General features: G+C 41.1%; 1 protein-coding gene across 4 annotated transcripts in view; it reads right to left on the bottom strand.

Annotated features, from left to right (window-relative positions):
* Window positions 1-17325, bottom strand: part of supt3h (SPT3 homolog, SAGA and STAGA complex component) — a 495649-nt gene that overhangs the window by 331471 nt on the left and 146853 nt on the right. The gene's annotated exons all lie outside the window — the stretch shown is intronic.

Raw genomic sequence — 17325 nt, forward strand, 5'->3', positions numbered from 1 at the left:
GCCCTTCTGGGAAAAAGTAATTAAATTATTGCGAGATTTATTCAAAAGGGTTGACCCATGGGTATGTTTATTAGGATACATGAATACAATAATGACAGGCTTACGATTGGAGAAACCTCAAATTGCATTTATACGTCTAGGACTGGCAGTAGCGAGAAAATGTATAGCTGTCTCTTGGAAAAATGATGTTGAACTGAGTATACAAAGATGGCATAATGAAATTCAATCATGTATTTATTTGGAAAAGATCATGTATAATTTGCAGAATAATTATTCTTTTTTTGTTAAAATTTAGAGTCTGTATTTGGAATATATGGGTTTAGATGTTAAGTAAAAGTTTTATTTGTGATGAAAGATGTAACAAGATGGCACACCATACAGCAACCTGTTATAACCCAGTATTACTGTGGTTTTTTTTAAAAATAAGATCAGAAGGGGGGAGGGTTGTAGGGGGTGGGGTAGGTGGGAGGGGGGATGTGGGGTAGTTTTAGATTATATATAATTTTTTGGTTTTGTAAAATTCTTAAATAAAATTTTCAAAAAATAAAAACTGTCAAAATTGCAAAAATATATGAAAATTTTATTAATGTCGGTAATTTGCAGGCTTTTCTGATGAGAGCAAGGTTAACCCAGACAACACAAACAATTTATTCTTTTAAAAACATTTCATACCCATTAAAATGGGGTTGTCCAGTGGCTCCAGTAGCTGTCCCTCTTGAACCATTACTTTTCAGCGGAGAGCAGAGAGTGAGCAGTACAGGATTGGGCCTAGCTATTGTGCCCTTGGGGAGGGGCTTCCTTGTAAACTCTAATACCTAGGCTTGTAATGGTTGGCTCCAACATTCAACTTGGCACCAAGTCCCAGTAACCTGTCGAATGGCTGGGCTGATTCAAGTGGGTTCTCTGGGACCTGCTCCCACACCATCCAACATTCTCACTCTGATAATGAGGGAGCTGGAGACTCACTGCCAACCTCTCTTTTTGCTACCACCGATTTCCACAAGTCTTCATACCCTCTCACTCCATCTCAATTTCAGAAACAGGTGCCCAGAACATAGAGTCAGTATGCAAGAGGTCAAGCAAGATAGCACTTGGTCCTAATGGCCTGAGACCAGAAACATTCTGATACATGTTGATTATCCCAGATTCAACAATTCCAAAAAGTAGTGTATTTGTAATATCGATAACATACTTTCAATATGTAACTTCAAAATCAAATAAAATCACGTCATTTGCAGTATATGCTTGAGGTGAATAACCATGGGCAACTAATTGAATAAGTGGTAATGTTAAATTACTTTGTTTTACTTTATCTGCATGCTTAATGTGCCCTCCATTATGCTTGGGACAAAGACACCTTTTTCTTTTATTTACCCCTGTGCTCCAAAGCTTGAAATTTGTTATCAAACAATTCACATTCAATTAAAGTGCACATTCCAGATTTTATTCAAGGTTATTTGTATACATTTAGGATTGACCATATAGAAATTACAGCACTTTTTATAGAGAGACCCCTCATTTCAAGGCACAATAATGTTTGGGACATTTGGCTTCACAGGTGTTTGTGAGCACTCGGATATGTTTAATTGCTTCATTGGAGAAGGTGCAAGAGAGCTCGGCTTGCTTCTAAGCCTTTGATCACCTTTGAAGTCTGTAGTTACCATTTTTCTATATTAGAGCCAGAATTGTGCCAATGAAAGTCAAAGAAGCCATTATGATGCTAAAAACCAAGAATAAAACAGTAAGAGACATCACCTAAACCTTACAGTTACCAAAATGGAACATCATTAAGAAGAAAGAACGTACTGGCGAGCTCTGTAATCGCAAAGGGACGGGTATTCCAAGGAAGATCTCCTTTGCTGATGACAGAAGAGTTCTCATCATAATGAAGAAAAATCCCCAAACATATGTTTGACAGATCAGGAACACTCTTCAGGAGGTACATGTGAATTCCTAATCATATTGTAAAAATAATCCAAATAGTTACTTAAAACCCATTAACAAACTGCAAAAATTTGAAAATAATTTTGCCTGCAAATAAGTATGTTCTTTCTACAAGAACACCTGTTCAACTTAAAGTTCCATGTCTACATATAATAGTGCCACAGGTCTATCTACCCAGTTTTAAGCCCCACATTCATAAATAATTGTGCAATTGTCCTGAGGACACATTCGCTTTGCTCTAAACACCACATTCAGGAAGGAAATGAAATAAACAATCCTGAATTATTGAAAAAAAATTAAACCCTAAAATTATAAATGTTCCACACATTGGTGAAGCTTAATCATAATTTGTTAACATGGTTTTTCAACACTTTGAATGAAGCCCTTGGCATGCAATGGGAATGGCTAGGGTCCTGAAACCTCACAACAAATATAATCACTAAATAATTAGCTCACTCAGCAAATATTTATTTGAACTCTGATTTTTAGGTCACGTGTCACCACAACTATCCAGACTGACTGAGTGAGCAGTCTGGAAAGAACACTGATTTATAAAACTAAGAATTTCTGCAACTGCAATTTCAACTCTGGAAAAAGTGATACCAGTCAGCAAATCTGTCCTTTTTCATTGCCTTGTCATAATAGATTTGCAAAATAAAAATCACACGCAATGCCCTTGATTTTTCATTATATAACGATCACAAGCAGCAGTTACAGTGAAAAAAGGCCTCATGGAACTCGAAGCTGTTACAAGCATGAATAAAGGCTCAGTGAGTAACAGAACCAAAATCAGAGTATAATGCCTAACCACTACTTTAAATCATCCAGAACTCACTTCCACCTTGCCCCACAACCCCTCCCCCATCCACTGAATTGAACTGATTAAAACAGATGAAAAGTACACTAAAAGTAGTTCCAAGACTGTCTTCAAAACGAGCTCATTTATGTATGTATCTGAACATAAATCAATAAGTTGTGCAATTTCTGTTCTGAAGTACCTAATGGCTGTACATTTATCATAGCTGACATCACTTGAAAGTTAAACCTTCTCCAATAACATTTTCACAAGCAAAACTTTACACTTTAAATCATCACAAAGGAGGATTATTTCCTTGTATTAATAAAATAAAATCAATTTATATAACAATAATAAAACTGGCAGGTAATAATTGTCATATTTTACTGGGCTTAAGGCATTGACAAATGTGGGCAATATATATGAGATTCAATAAAAAAATTATATTGTGGAGCAGTGTAATGGAAAAAGCATACATTTGAAATGCATTAGGCACACAAAATGAGAATAATCAATGCAAATGTGATCAGCGAACTAACCGTCCAAAGTTGCTAAGAAAATGCAGAAGTTACAAACAGCAATTACTTGTCCATTAAAGAACCAAAAGAACTTGAGGCCACACCATAGGGGTTCCTAAGCCAACTTCACTTCTCAGTAAGAACACAATTCAATATTCTGGCCAATGCCCCCATCCCTTGATTCTCTTTGTCCAAAAATCTATCCCCAGCATTCCTGAAAGTTGTCACTCACAAGCCACTCAAGCAAAGAATTACAAAGATTCAGAATTCTGTGACTGAAGAACATTTCCCAGCTCATTGCTAACTGACCAATGCATCTGTATCCTTTATTCTAAACAGCACAGAACATTTTAACATGATCAGCTCAGTTTGGAAACTAAAAAGGCCGCTTCGAGCACAAATGTAATGATTTGTTCTGAGGAACATTAATAACGTTGACAATAGGAAAGTGTTTAAAATAATATTTTAATTATCTATCTAGTTCACTATTGCATTCTTCACTGTGAATCCAACTCTAAACTGCTTCCACTGCTAGTCACTGAAAATGCTGCCATATCCAAAATTTGTGCCCTCCTTCCTCCCAGTTCCATGTTTGAAATTCATAAATCAAATATCCATGGCTTCTACAGTTTGCAGTATACCTGATCAAAATAATGAGCAACATTCCCATCACTGTGTTATGATTAATTCATGCCTGTGTGTTATCCACAACATTTTTGAAACTTTTGAAACAATTGCAAGCACCATTTTCCTCCTCCTCCTCTTCTATCACTTCACCACCATCTACAAGGAATTGTCTTCACTTAGTTCTGCCCTTAACATTTTTCTCCTGGAGTTTTTGGAGGCATCAGGCACTTCCTCCACACCTATTTATGCTGCTGTATTTAGATCATTATCTACTTTTGTCTCCCATCACTTTATTCATTATTGTCCATTAAAAAAATTTTTTTAAATCTCCTCCCAATTTCGAAGGATGTGAATTAGGGCAGCTGGGAAACACCCTCATTCAGAATTAATTACTTTGGAGACCTAGCCACCATTCACTTCATTGCACATTATAACTTTTGGGCCTGTTGCTTTAAAGTTCTTCATCTTTGACAACATCCAGTTGAGGAAAAATTACCATCCTAAAATATCGATTGAAATATTTGCCTCCTATGGTCTCTGCAGGACCTGCTGAGTTTCTCCATCACTTTTATGTATTTATTCTAAAATATTCCTTACTTTTCTCAATCCTATCCCAATTGCTTCTTCTGCATTTTAATTGTTGTTTGCAAGGGGAAATGCTGAGGTGCTGAACAAGTTCATACTTGATGGTGAAGCTCACTCCTCTTCTTTCAACTGACCACCTCTTACCTGAATTGTCTCACTTAGTGTGAGAATGACAATACTAAAGAATGCAAGTTCCCAAACAAGACTGCAAAGCAACATTCAGGTCTAGTCCATAAATTACAAGTTCCAAATTTTGCACTGTGGACTGGAAGTTGTCTCTGTGTGGTTCTTTTTCGCACAAAGTAGCAAAAGTGCACCAGCTACAACATAACCTTCACAAAGAAAGGTTTTAGTCCAGTGATGAGGGGAACCAAAACAAATGGAGATGAGGTTCTATTGCATGAGTATCAATGCTCACAGTTAGGTGATTACAGCACATGTGTCACCCAACATGTGTGCACTAAGTCATACACAGGCATACACAAGGCCTTGCCTGCCTCCCTCCTCGTGGTCACATAGTCTCCACTCCAGCTGCATGCATTCTTGCCCTGTGGTCCTTGCCATATACCCTTCCCATAGGTCTCTCTCACTGGCAGTGTAAGTTCACTGGTTGACATTCCCAACTTCCCAGCTCTTGGCCCAGTCTGCACATCCAGCCCAAGTAGTCAATCCCCAGCATTACTACACCAGAAAATCTCTTTGGCTCTAATCACAGGCAGGCTGGATCATAGAGCATATTTGAGATCTTTACCTTTTCCCTAATCTTCATCTTTAATAAAACTGCTCATATATAGAATCTTTATGGTAGTAATGACAGAATAACATATGTAGTAGAACATATGGTAATATAGTGATATATGGTTAAGTCACTGAAGTAGTATCCAAACGTTATCAGCTACAGATCCAGGGGCAAGACTTCTAATCTCAGCTGGGCAGCCGGGGAACTTAGATTCAAGTAACTAATAAATATGGAATTAAAAGAAAGTACAAGTAATGCTGATTATGAAACCACCAAATCATTGTTAAAAAAAATAGCAAAAAACACCTGGAGGAACTCAGCTGGTCTTTTCAGCATCCATAAAAGACAAACATATATTGATGATGTTTTGGGCCTGAGCCCTTCTTCAAGGAATAAGCAGAACAAGCCAGAAACAGGAAATCTCAGAATTCAGATAATGCTGGCTGGGGAGGAATCAAAATCAACAAAAGGTGATAGTTGGATATGATAAGGACCAAGGTAAGAATTTATCATGTTTGTGTGAAAGGAAACAAGGAAGGGAAAGACAGAGCTGGGGGAAGGTCGGGGTGGGGTTGGGGGGGGGGGGTGGTGGTTAACGAAAGCCAGAGAAGTCAGCATTAATGCCATCCATTTAGAGGGTGCTCAGTCAGAAGATGAAGTGTTGTTCTTCCAATTTGAGGGTGGACTCAGTCTGGCTGTGCATGATACCATGGACAGACATGTCACCAAGGGAATAGGATAGGAAATTGAAATGGGTGAACACTGGAAGATCCACACTATTGCAGTGGGCAGAGACGAGGTGCTCAACAGATCAATCTCCCACAAAAGATGCTAGAGGAGACCACAGCGGGCAGATGCAGTAGAAGATCCCTGCAGATTCATAAGTGAAATGTTGCTTCACTTAGGACTGTTTGGGACCTTGAATGGTAGTGAGGGAGAAGGTGCGGGTGCAAGTGGAGCATCTCCTGCGGTCACATGTGTAGGTCCCAAGGAGACGATTAGTGGGGAGGGAAGAGTGGACAAGGGAGTCACGGAGGGAACAGTCCCTGCAGAAGGTAGAGAGGGGAATATGTGTCTAATAATGGAAGAAATGGCAAAGGAGACTATATTGGATGCAGAGGCTGGTGGGGCAGTAGGTGAGGACAAGAGGAACCTGTCCTTGTTGCTCGTGGGGTGGAGAGGGCCAGGGCAGATATGTGGGTAATGGAGGATATGTGAGTGAGCGCTGAGTTGATGGTGGCAGAGGGAAAGCTACATTGTTTGAAGAAGGAGGACATCTCTGTTGATCTGGCATGGAAGACCTCATCTTGGTTACAGATATAACAAAGTCGGAGGAATTGAGAGAATAGAATAGAATCCTTTCAGTGGACAGGGTGGGAAGAGGTGTAATCAAGGTAGCTGTGGGAGCTGATGGAATTGTAGAAGATTTCTGTCCAGAGTTTGTCTCCTGAGACAGAGAGATCAAGGAGAGGGAGAGTGTTGCGAGAGATGGACCAAGTGAATTTGAGACCAGGATGGAAGTTGGCAGCAAAGTGGATGAAGTCAATGAGCTCATCAAAAATGATCTGGTTCACCTATGTCCTTCAATGAAGGAAATCTACATCCTTTTCGAGTCAATTAGGCCTGGACAACTTAAGCAGGCATCCACATCTTATGAGCCAACAAATGAAAAATGTAAAATTTATCTGATAGAAATCAGCTGCTTGTAAATCACTAGTCAATAAAGTCCAAGTACATTTTAAGTTCTGGATCCGAAAAAATGGAGACTGATTTTAAAAATCCCTCACTTCTGCATTTTTAAAAACATTTTTTACTTCACCTTAACACCAATAATGGCATTTTATGAAGAGGAACACTGAAAAGCAAATCCACTGCAAGAGATCACATAAAAAAAACTGAGATTAACCAAAGTCAGACTTTACTCAGTCTTAAGTAAAACACGAAAGTCTGCAGACACCATGCTTGAAGTAAAAACAAAAAGCTGGAAAAACTCAGCAGGTCAAGCAGTGTCCTTTAACTTGCTGTGTTTCTCCAGCTTTGGTTTTTACTTTACTCAGTTTGAGTCAGACTTACACTGTTCAGAAAATAAAGTAATACCTAATTACAGTTAAGGGAAATAAAATGTTTCAAAATATTTTAAATTAAAAGATTTGCTTTTGCATCGAAGGCATTTAAATAATTATATTTTTCTAACATTCTCGAACTGCAGATGAAAATAGTGCAGTTAATAAGTTCTGCGAGGAACGCCTTTGCAAAAAAAAGCAGGATTTACAGCATAGGAGAATGATAAGGCCCTTTTATAGTGAAAAAATGTGACCATAAAGGTGGAGATTCTCCACCCTAACGTCGCAGAACTTACCATCATAAATGCTCTGTGAGCGGCTCTAAGGTGCTGACTCCAATCCCTCGTATCAGAGATGGAGCGGAGCGCTCTGCCACACTGCTGCAGCAAGCGGCTGGCTATAGGCGGGCTGATAACGTCACGATGATGCCTTCACCCCGCGACCCAGAAGTCACCACCAAGGCTCCCACAGTAATTGGTGCTGGGGTTAGGGCTCCCTCCAGCCACCCAGAAATGTCCTTGTCTCATTCCCCCTCCATTCCTCGCTCCTTCACCAAGCTTGTCGAGACCGAAGAGCTTGAGGGCAGCGATAAACCAGAGAGAGGCCCAGCGGAGACAAGGAGAATCAGAGCCCACCAAGCTGCCTGGGGCAGAGGGCAAAGGGACCCAGGTGCTGAGTTCCAAGGCCCAGGAGGAAGGAGGACAGATGCTGAGAAGTGGAGATGGAGAAGCAAAGCCACAGAGTCCAATGGATGCAAGAGTGGAGCAAACAGCTGGAGGGGCAGAAGAGCTGTAAGAATTATCAATGGCCGTCTTCATTACCTATAATTCCCCACAAGGCTGGAACCACTATGCGTTTCTCAGAGCAGTTCCAGATGCATGTGGGATAATGGGTAACGAAGACAGCCATTGTTCGGTGCATATGTTAAACCTAATAGCGACAGGCAGTGCTACGGCACCACTTACCCCACCTCCATATGCTCCGGAGGATGCCACAAGGCGTCACTCTTTATAAAAGCAACGCAGGAGGGGCCTTTTAGGGCTGCTCCATAAAAAGTTACATTCAAATTTTTCTCCGTGGATGGAGCCAGCCTCAAGGTGGAGGCCCAGCATAAAAATACCTACCGTTTGCCTGCTGAATGAACACCAGTTCTTTGCTAGAACAATGCAACATTTCTACATCACACTAATCCCCATTTTTTCACCTTCATGCAATGCTTAATTCCTCTACCTGTACAACACTTTTCATCTTCACAACCTATATAAAGAAATATATTTTGAATCTGTTTTAGAATTAGAAAATCTTATGTTATCTTCCTCGAATAAATTTGCATTTAAATCTTAGTCACGTTTTCCATTCAGATTCTTTCATGCCTTACTGGAAGCATGAAATCCACACTCCTTCTTTCACACAAAATACTTTGGATTAAAAATACATCTGCTTTCACCATTAAGCTGGTGCAGAAAAGTTCATGAGAATGTCAGCAGGATGAGGAGGCTTGAATTCTAAGGAGGCTGGATGGGCTGGGATTTTTCTCACTGAAACATAGGAGGCTATGGTGGTGGGGGCGGGGGTTGGTGGGTGGTTGACTTTACAGAGCTTTAGAATATAGAGAAGTATTCTTCCCAAAGTAGGGATATTTAAAACTAGAGTGCATAAAAGGTGAGGGGAAAGATTTAAAAGGGGTCTGAAGAGTACTTTCTTCACAGAGGATGGTGGATGTATGAAATGACCTGCCAGAGGAAGTTGTTGAAGCAGGACAACTGCAACATTTAAAAGACTTTTAGATATACACCAGACTGCTATTCATTGACTTCAGCTCGATGTTTAATACAATCATTCCCCAGAGGCTAGTGCAGAAGCTGTCCTTACTGGGATTTAATACCTCTCTCTGTAACTGAATTCTGGACTTGTTCATAGAAAGACCACAGTCTGTCCGGGTCCACAGCAGAATGTCAAGCACTGTCACGATGACCACAGGCGCACCTCAGGGCTGTGTGTTCAACCTGCTCCTGTTCACACTATTGAGTCATGACCACAATGCCAGATCCAGCTCCAAGAGAGTCAACAAGTTTGCAGATGACATGACAGTAGATGGCCTCATCAGGAACAATGATGAGATGCACTACAGGGAAGAGGAAGAAAACCTTGTGCGAAAATAAAAACCTGAATCTTAATGTGGACGAGATGAAGTAGATGATCGTGGAATACAGGATGATCACCCTCCACTATACATAAATAGACCGGTAGTGGAGAGAGTTGAGAGCACCAAATTCCTCAGAGTCCATTTAACAAGTGACCTCTCCTGGACAGACATCTCCTCACTTGTCAGGAAAGCACATCTGTGGCTGCACTTCTGAAAAGATTGAAGCAGACAAAGCTACTAGCTACAATCATCTCAACTTTCTACAGGAGCTCTATCGAGAGTGTCCTGCCCGGCTGCATCTCAGGGTGGTATGGTTACTGTAGAGCACTGAATCATAGATCAATCCACAGGACTATAAAAGCAGCAAAGAGGATCTCTGGGGTCTCCTTCCCCCATATCACATGATCTACTGGGATCGTTGACTCAGCGACTCCTGTCATGGAAGAGATACAGGAGGATCAGAAATGGAAGTCAAATTTCTCTGCACCTTTCTATTCTATTACTCAGTATTGAACTGAATTGGGGTTTTGTACACCAGCTTGACTTGGATCTTTATTACTGCTGGGTTGAAATCCAAAACCTCCCTCTATATGGCAGCGTGGGGAGTACCTTCATCACAGAAATTACAGCTATTCAAGAAAGAAGTTAGCAACAGGTATTACATGCTGAATTTGTCAGCTATACCGAAATCATTACCCCCGGTTAAGGAAGACAGTTGGGGATTGGGAGGAGTGAAGATCAGAAGGGAGAGGAATGGTGAAAGATAAAGAAAAGGCAGAAAGAATGAAAGAAATAAGGAAAAAGAAATAAGGAAAGGAAGAATAAAACATTAGAAGTTCTGGAATGGTATGGCTGAAATTTTAAACCATGTTCAAAAGATAGGACAGAAATAAAATAAAACTCAAGAGTTGAAAATTAAAATTAAAATAAAACAGTACAATAAAAATAATAGCTGTGGACGAATGTGTCCCCACCAAGTCATTCAGGGTTTTCCCCAACCAGAAGCTGTGGATGTACAATGAAATCCAGAATGTGCTGAAAGCCAGATCACAGTCCAGAAATCCAGAACACTGCACAAGGAGTAAGGTACAACCTATAAAAAGACATCTCCTGAGTGAAGTGGAGATTCATGACAAGAATGGAAACAACAACAGATACCCAACAACTGTGGGAGAGCCTAAATGGCATAACCTTCTACAAAACCAAATCCAGTGCCTTAGGAGACAGTAAAGCTTCATTCTCAGATGAGCTCAGTGACTTCCACTCCTAATTTGACCACCAAAACAAAGAACCACTCCACATCTCCATGTTTCCTAATGATTCTACTCTGCAGTAACTGAGGATGAGGGGTGGGGTGGACTGCCTTCAGGAATGTGAATCCAAGGAAAGCATCCGATCTTGATGGAGTACCCGGTCGAGTACTGAAAACTTGTGGTTACTAAATTGTCAATGTATTTACAGCTATCATTTACATCTTACTGCAACAGGGTGTGGTACCCACCTGTTTCAAACAGGTCTCAACCATACCTGTGTCCAAGAAGAGTGTGGTAACCTACATAAACGATTATCAACCTGTGGCACTCACATCCACAATGATTAAGTGTTTTGAGAGGTTGATGTTGAAGCATATCGTCTCATGTCTGAGCAGCATCATGGATCTGTTCATATCACAGCAACAGATCTATGGCAGATGCCATCTCACTGGCTCTACGCAAAGGTGTGGAACACCTGGAAACCTAAAGATGCAAACATAAGGATGCCCTTTATTGACCACAGTTCTGCATTCGACACCATCATCCCCTCAAATCTGATCAGCAAAATCCAAGACCTGGGACTTAACATCCCATTGTGTAATTGAATCCTGGACTTTCTCATCTCCAGACCACAATTAGTGAGATTTTGGTAAGAACATCTCTTCCACAATCTCCATCAGTAACGAGCACCACAGGGCTACATTCTAAGCCCCCTACTCTACTCTCTCTACAGCGATGACTGTGGCTCGGTATGACAATAACACAGTCTGCAAATTTGCTGGCAGTAATATGGCAGTGGGTTGTACAAAAAGAGGCGATGGGTCAGTGCACAGGAGGGAGATTGAAAACTTGGCTGAATAGTGTACTAACACCACCTCTCACTCAATGTCATCAAATCCAAGGAGCTGATTGTGGACTTTAGGAAAGGAAAACTAGAGGTATACGATCCAGTGATCACTGGGGGATCAGAAGCAGAGAGGGTGAGCAACTTAAATTCCTGGGAGTCACTATCTCATTGTCAAACCCACAGACAAGTGTTGTGCTGTTGTGGTCTGGCACACTGACCTCTACCTTGCTGAGGACAGACAACACTTCTCAGACATCTCTTCTTACTTACCCCTTCCACAGGATCTCATCACAGCACATCAAGCCACCATCTCCAACACTATCTCTAACCTCATCACCTCTATTCTCCTCCTTCCCACAGCTTCCAGCCACATTGTTTCCCATCTCAGCATTGCCTGGTTCTTTCTCTTACCCAAGAAACACATACCCAATTGTCTGGGTAAACCCATTGTTTCCGCATGCTTCTGCCCCACTGAATATTGTCTTACCTCATCTTCATCTTGTCTCCCTGGTCCATTCCCTCCCTCCCTACATTCACGATAGCTTACATGCCTTCCATCTCTTCAATGACTTCTAATTCTATGAACTTAACTGCCTAATTTTCACTATGGACATCCAATCCCTTTACTCCTTCATTCCCCATACAGAAGGTCTCAAAGCCCTTTTTTTCTTTCTTGACAAGAGACCAAACCAATCACCCTTTTCCACCACCCTCCTCTGCCTGACAGAACTGTTTTCACTCTTAATGACATCACCTTTGCCTCATTCCACACAAGCCTACTCAGGCAAAACTCCTCAACTCTTCCTCCACTTTATTAATGTCTACATCGGGCCTGTTTCATGTACTTGTGATGAGCTCGTCAACTTCATTCACTTTGCTGCTAACTTCCACCCTGATCTCAAATGCACCTGGTCTATCTCCAGTAACACTCTCTCCTTTCTTAATCTCTCTGTCTCCATCTCAGGAGACAAGCTTTCCATAGACATATTTTACAAACCCACTAACTCCCACAACTACCTCAACTACACTTCTTCACACTTGGTCCCCTACAATTATTCTATTCCTTTCTCCCAATTTCTCTGTCTCTTTCGTATCTGTTCCCAAGATGAGGTCTTCCAGTCCAGATCATCTGAAATGTCATCCTTCTTCCACAAAAGTGGCTTCCCCTCCACCACCAACACAACTCTTAGCCTCATCTCTTCCATTTCCTGCTCATCTGCCTGGCCCCCCTCTGCACGCAGACGTAACAGGTTTATATTTATCGTATTTTTTTCCTCTAGTCATAGACAGTGGGAATGGCAGCCAGGGCACAGGAATGCTCTTGTTGCAGGAATGTGAGTCATCGGGGAAGACAGCAATATCCTTGATGACTTCATCTGCGAGGTTCATCCAGCTCCCGACAAACCATTAAGGAATTGGGAGCTGCAGTTGGATCAACTCTGGATCATTCGGGAGGCTGAGGGGGTGATAAACAGATGTTAGAGGGATGCTATCACACCTAGGCAGGAGAAAGATAGCTGAGTGACAGTAAGGAAAGGGAAAGGGAACAGGCAGGTAGTGCAGGACATGCCTGTGGCTGTTCCCCTCAATAACAAGTATACCATTTTGGACACTGTTGGGGGATGGTTGGGGGGGGCAGGGTGGGGGGGGAGACAAACCAGGGACAAGCCACGGTGATCAGCTCCATGGCATGAAGTCTTGTCTTGTGGCTCAGGAGCAGAAGAGGTGAGCTGTAGTGATACAACATTCCAAAGTTTGGGAACAGATAAGAAGTTCTGTGGAAGGGATCGAGAATCCCAAATAGTATGTGGCATCCCGAGTGCCAGGGTCCAGCTATCACAGCATTCTCAGGAGGAAGAGTGAGTAGTCAGATGTTATGGTCCATGTAGGGAATTAGGTGCTAAGTTGAAGGTCAGGACCTCCAGGGTTGTGATCGCAGGATTGCTACCCATGCCACAAGCTAGTGTGGTTAGAAATAGGAAGATAATAAAGTTTAACATGTGCCTAAAGACATGGTGAAGGAGAGATGGGTTTAGATTTCTGGATCATTAGGCTCTCTTCCAGAGAAGGTGGGACCTGTACTGAAGGGCTAGTTTGTATCTGAACTGGAAGGGGACTAATATCCTTGCAGTAAGGTTTGCTAATGTTGCTCCAGTTTGTTTAAACTATATTTGCAGGGAGATGTGAACCACAGTGCCTAAGTAGATAGGGGAGTGGAGGAGTGAAAAAATTATGTGAAAATTGCATGCAATGTTAGAGGTTAAAGGGTTATACTTGGACGAAATTTTCTCAGGCACCTCTATTTCAATGAAAAAGTACTGTAGGAAAGGCAGAGAAGCTTAGAGCTTGGATTGGCAATTCAAATTATGACATTGTGGCTATTAGTGAAACTTGGTTGCAGGAGGGGCAAGATTAGCATCTTAATGTTCCAGGCTTCCATTGCTTCAGATGTGATAGAGCAAGGTGGATTAAAGGAGGAGGAGTGGCATTGCTCAGCAGGGAAAATATCACAGTTATGCTCAGACAGGACAGACCAGAAGACTCGTCTTTTGAGGCTATATGGATGGAGCTGAAGAACGGGAAAGATATGGCCACACTCATAGAGTTGTATTATAGATCGTCCAATAGTCAACAAGAATTGGAGGAGCAAATCTCTGGAGATAGCAGGCAGCAGAAGGAAACAGAAGGTTGTGATAGTAAGAGATTTTAACTGAGGTTGCTTTGGCAGACAATGTGAAGGAAAATCTTCAGCATTTCTGCAGGTATATTATGAGCAAAAGAATAGTAAGGGACAAAATTGTTCCCCTTGAAGTTCAGAGTGGTTGGCTATGTATGGAGTGAAAAGTGTTGGGGGAGATCTTAAATGGGTTGTTTGCATCAGTGTTTACTCAGGGAACTGGCACAGAAGCATGGGAAGCTAGGAAAACTAGCAGTGAGGTCAAAGAACCAAAGCACATTTAGTATCTATTGTGTAATGATATTGCAAGTAATATGAAATGGATGTTGGATACAAATAAATAAAATTTTCAAAGAACCAAAGCAGATTAAAGAGAAGGAAGTGTTTGCCATCTTAAAAAAAAATAATCGTGGATAAATTTCCAGGGCATGACAAAATATTCCTTCAGACCTTGAGGGAGGCTAGTGTAGAAAATGCAGGGGCTCTGGCAGAAATATTTAAAATGTCCTTAGCCATGGGTGTGGTGCCGGAGGATTGGCGGGTAGCTCATGTTGTTCTATTGTTTGAAAAGGCTCCAAAAGTAACCCTGGAAATTATAGGCCGGTGAGCCTGTTGTTGTCAGTGCTAGGTACATTACTGGAAGGTGATTTAAGAGATCAGATATACAATTATTTGGAAAGCCATGAACTGATTAGGAATAGGTCGTGTTTAACTAATCAGATAGTTTTTTGAGAGGTTACCAGAAGCGTTGGTGAAGGAAAGGCTGTGGATGTTGTCTCCATGGACTTTAGTAAGGTCTTTGACAAGATTCCACATGGGAGGTTACTCAGGAAGGTTCAGACACTCGGTATTCATGGTGAGGTAGTAAACTAGATTTGACATTGGCTATGTGGGAGAAGCCAGAGAGTTATGATGGATAACTGCTTCTCAGACTGGAGGCCTGTGACTAGAGGTGTGCCTCAGGGATCAGTGCTGGGACCATTGTTGTTTGTTATCTGTATCAATGATCTTGATGACAATATAGTACATTGGATCAGCAAGCATGCAGGTGACACATAGATGGGAGACATTGTGGACAGCGAGGAAGGTTTTCAAAGCTTCCAGAGGGATTTGGACCAGCTGGAAAATGGGAGATGGAATTTAATGCAAACAAGTTTGAGGTGTTGCATTTTGGACAATCCATGAAAGGAATGACATGGTACGTGGTAGGGCACTGAGGAATGTGATAGAACAGTGGGATCTGGGAATACGGATACATAAATCCCTGAAAGATAGGGATTGTAAAGAGAGATTTTGACATATTGGCCTTCATAAATCAAAGTATTGAGTATTAGAGCTTGGATGTTATGGTAAAGTTGTGTAAGACATTGGTGAGGTTAAATTTGGAGGATTATGTACAGTTTTGGTCACCAAGCTACAGGAAGAATGGAGAGAAGATTAGGATGTTGTTTGCTCTTCAGGAACTGAGTTACAGAGAAAGTTAAATAGGTCAGGACTTCCCTGGAGTGTAGAAGAATGAGGGGTGATTTGATAGAGGTATTTAAAATTATGAGGAGTATATGTAGGTAGATGTAGTAAATGTAGGTAGACTTTTTCCAGTGAGGGTAAGTGAGATACAAACCAGAGCACATGGGCTAAAAGTGAAAGGGGATAGGTTTAGGGGAAACTTCTTCACACAGGAGCGTGGAAGGAGCTGCCAGTTGAAGTGGTGAATGGGGGTTCAATTTTAACATTTAAGAAGAATTTAGATAGATACATGGATGCAAGGTGTATGGAGGGCTATGGACTGAATGCAGATTGATGGGACTTGGCAAAAATAAAATAATTTGACAGACTAGAAAGGCCAAATGGCCTGTTTCTGTGCTATAATGGTCTATGGATCTCAGACAGCACGTCAGAGCCTCTACTTCATTAGTAGTTTGTGGAAGTTTGTTATGACATCAAAAACCTTGGCAAACATCTACATATGTGTAATTAAAAGTGCGATGACCGGCTGTATCATGGCCTGGTATGGGGGCATCAATATCTCTGAGCAGAGAGCTCTTCAAAAGGTAATGGACACATCCCAGTACATCACAGGCAAAACTCTACCAACATCAAGAAAATCTCCATGTAACGCTGTTGTCGGAGACCTGCAGCAGTAATTGAAAATCCACACCACTGCTCTGTCCCACTGCTGCCATCTGGAAAGAGGTAAAGGTACACCATCTTCGTGCTACCCCTCTACCATTAGACTGCTAAACAAAAGAATTCAAGCAGAGACTCATTGAAGAACTGTTACTTATTATTGAATATTTTCTGTCTTGCACAGTCATTTTGTTTTCATTTCATTTCATTGCAAATGTACCTTTCTTTGTACTACCAATAAGTAGACATTCTGTTGGTCCACAGCAAAAAGAATTAGAGGGTTGTATGCGATGTCATATACTCGGACAATAAATCTGAACTTTGAATTTGAAATAACCTGCAAATTCTGAAACACAAACAAAAACTCTCAATAGTTCAGCCAGATTCTGAAAAAAAAGAATTACTATTTCAGATCACCTTTAAAGAGTAACAGTTTTTCCTTCCACCTCTGCTGCCTGAGCTTCTGAACATTTCCATCACCTTCCAATTCATTATTTTCAACTCAAAGGATGGACAACCACCAACCCACTGTCAAAAACTATTTTTTTAACGCAATTGTTCATAACTAAATTAAGTGGCATTTGAAGAAGTACAAAGTAGTCAATGGAAGTCAACACAAATTTATTAAAATAAATTATGACTGACTAACTTGGTGAGTTAGTGTGCATTCTACAATCAGTGAACATAATTTCAAAGTTCAAAGACACACACTTGAAAAGGCAGTAACAATGAAGTTAATAGAGGAGACCAGAAGAACTGCAGCAGATAAAATGTGGAGAAGGATGATGGATAAAATTTAATCAAAGTACTAATGCATCTATTTGGTAAAGAAATATACTGTAAATTACGTGGTACAATCTTGAAAGGGTTAGATCAGGGGTGTCAAACTCAAATTCACCGAGGGCCAAAATTAAAAACTTGGACTAAGTCGAGGGCCGAACTAAATATTTATTGAAATTTTTCAACAACATCTGCATGTTTTCTCTCAACATATGTAATGTTA

The sequence above is a fragment of the Narcine bancroftii genome, chromosome 6 (assembly GCF_036971445.1).
Source record: "Narcine bancroftii isolate sNarBan1 chromosome 6, sNarBan1.hap1, whole genome shotgun sequence".
NCBI lineage: Eukaryota > Metazoa > Chordata > Chondrichthyes > Torpediniformes > Narcinidae > Narcine > Narcine bancroftii.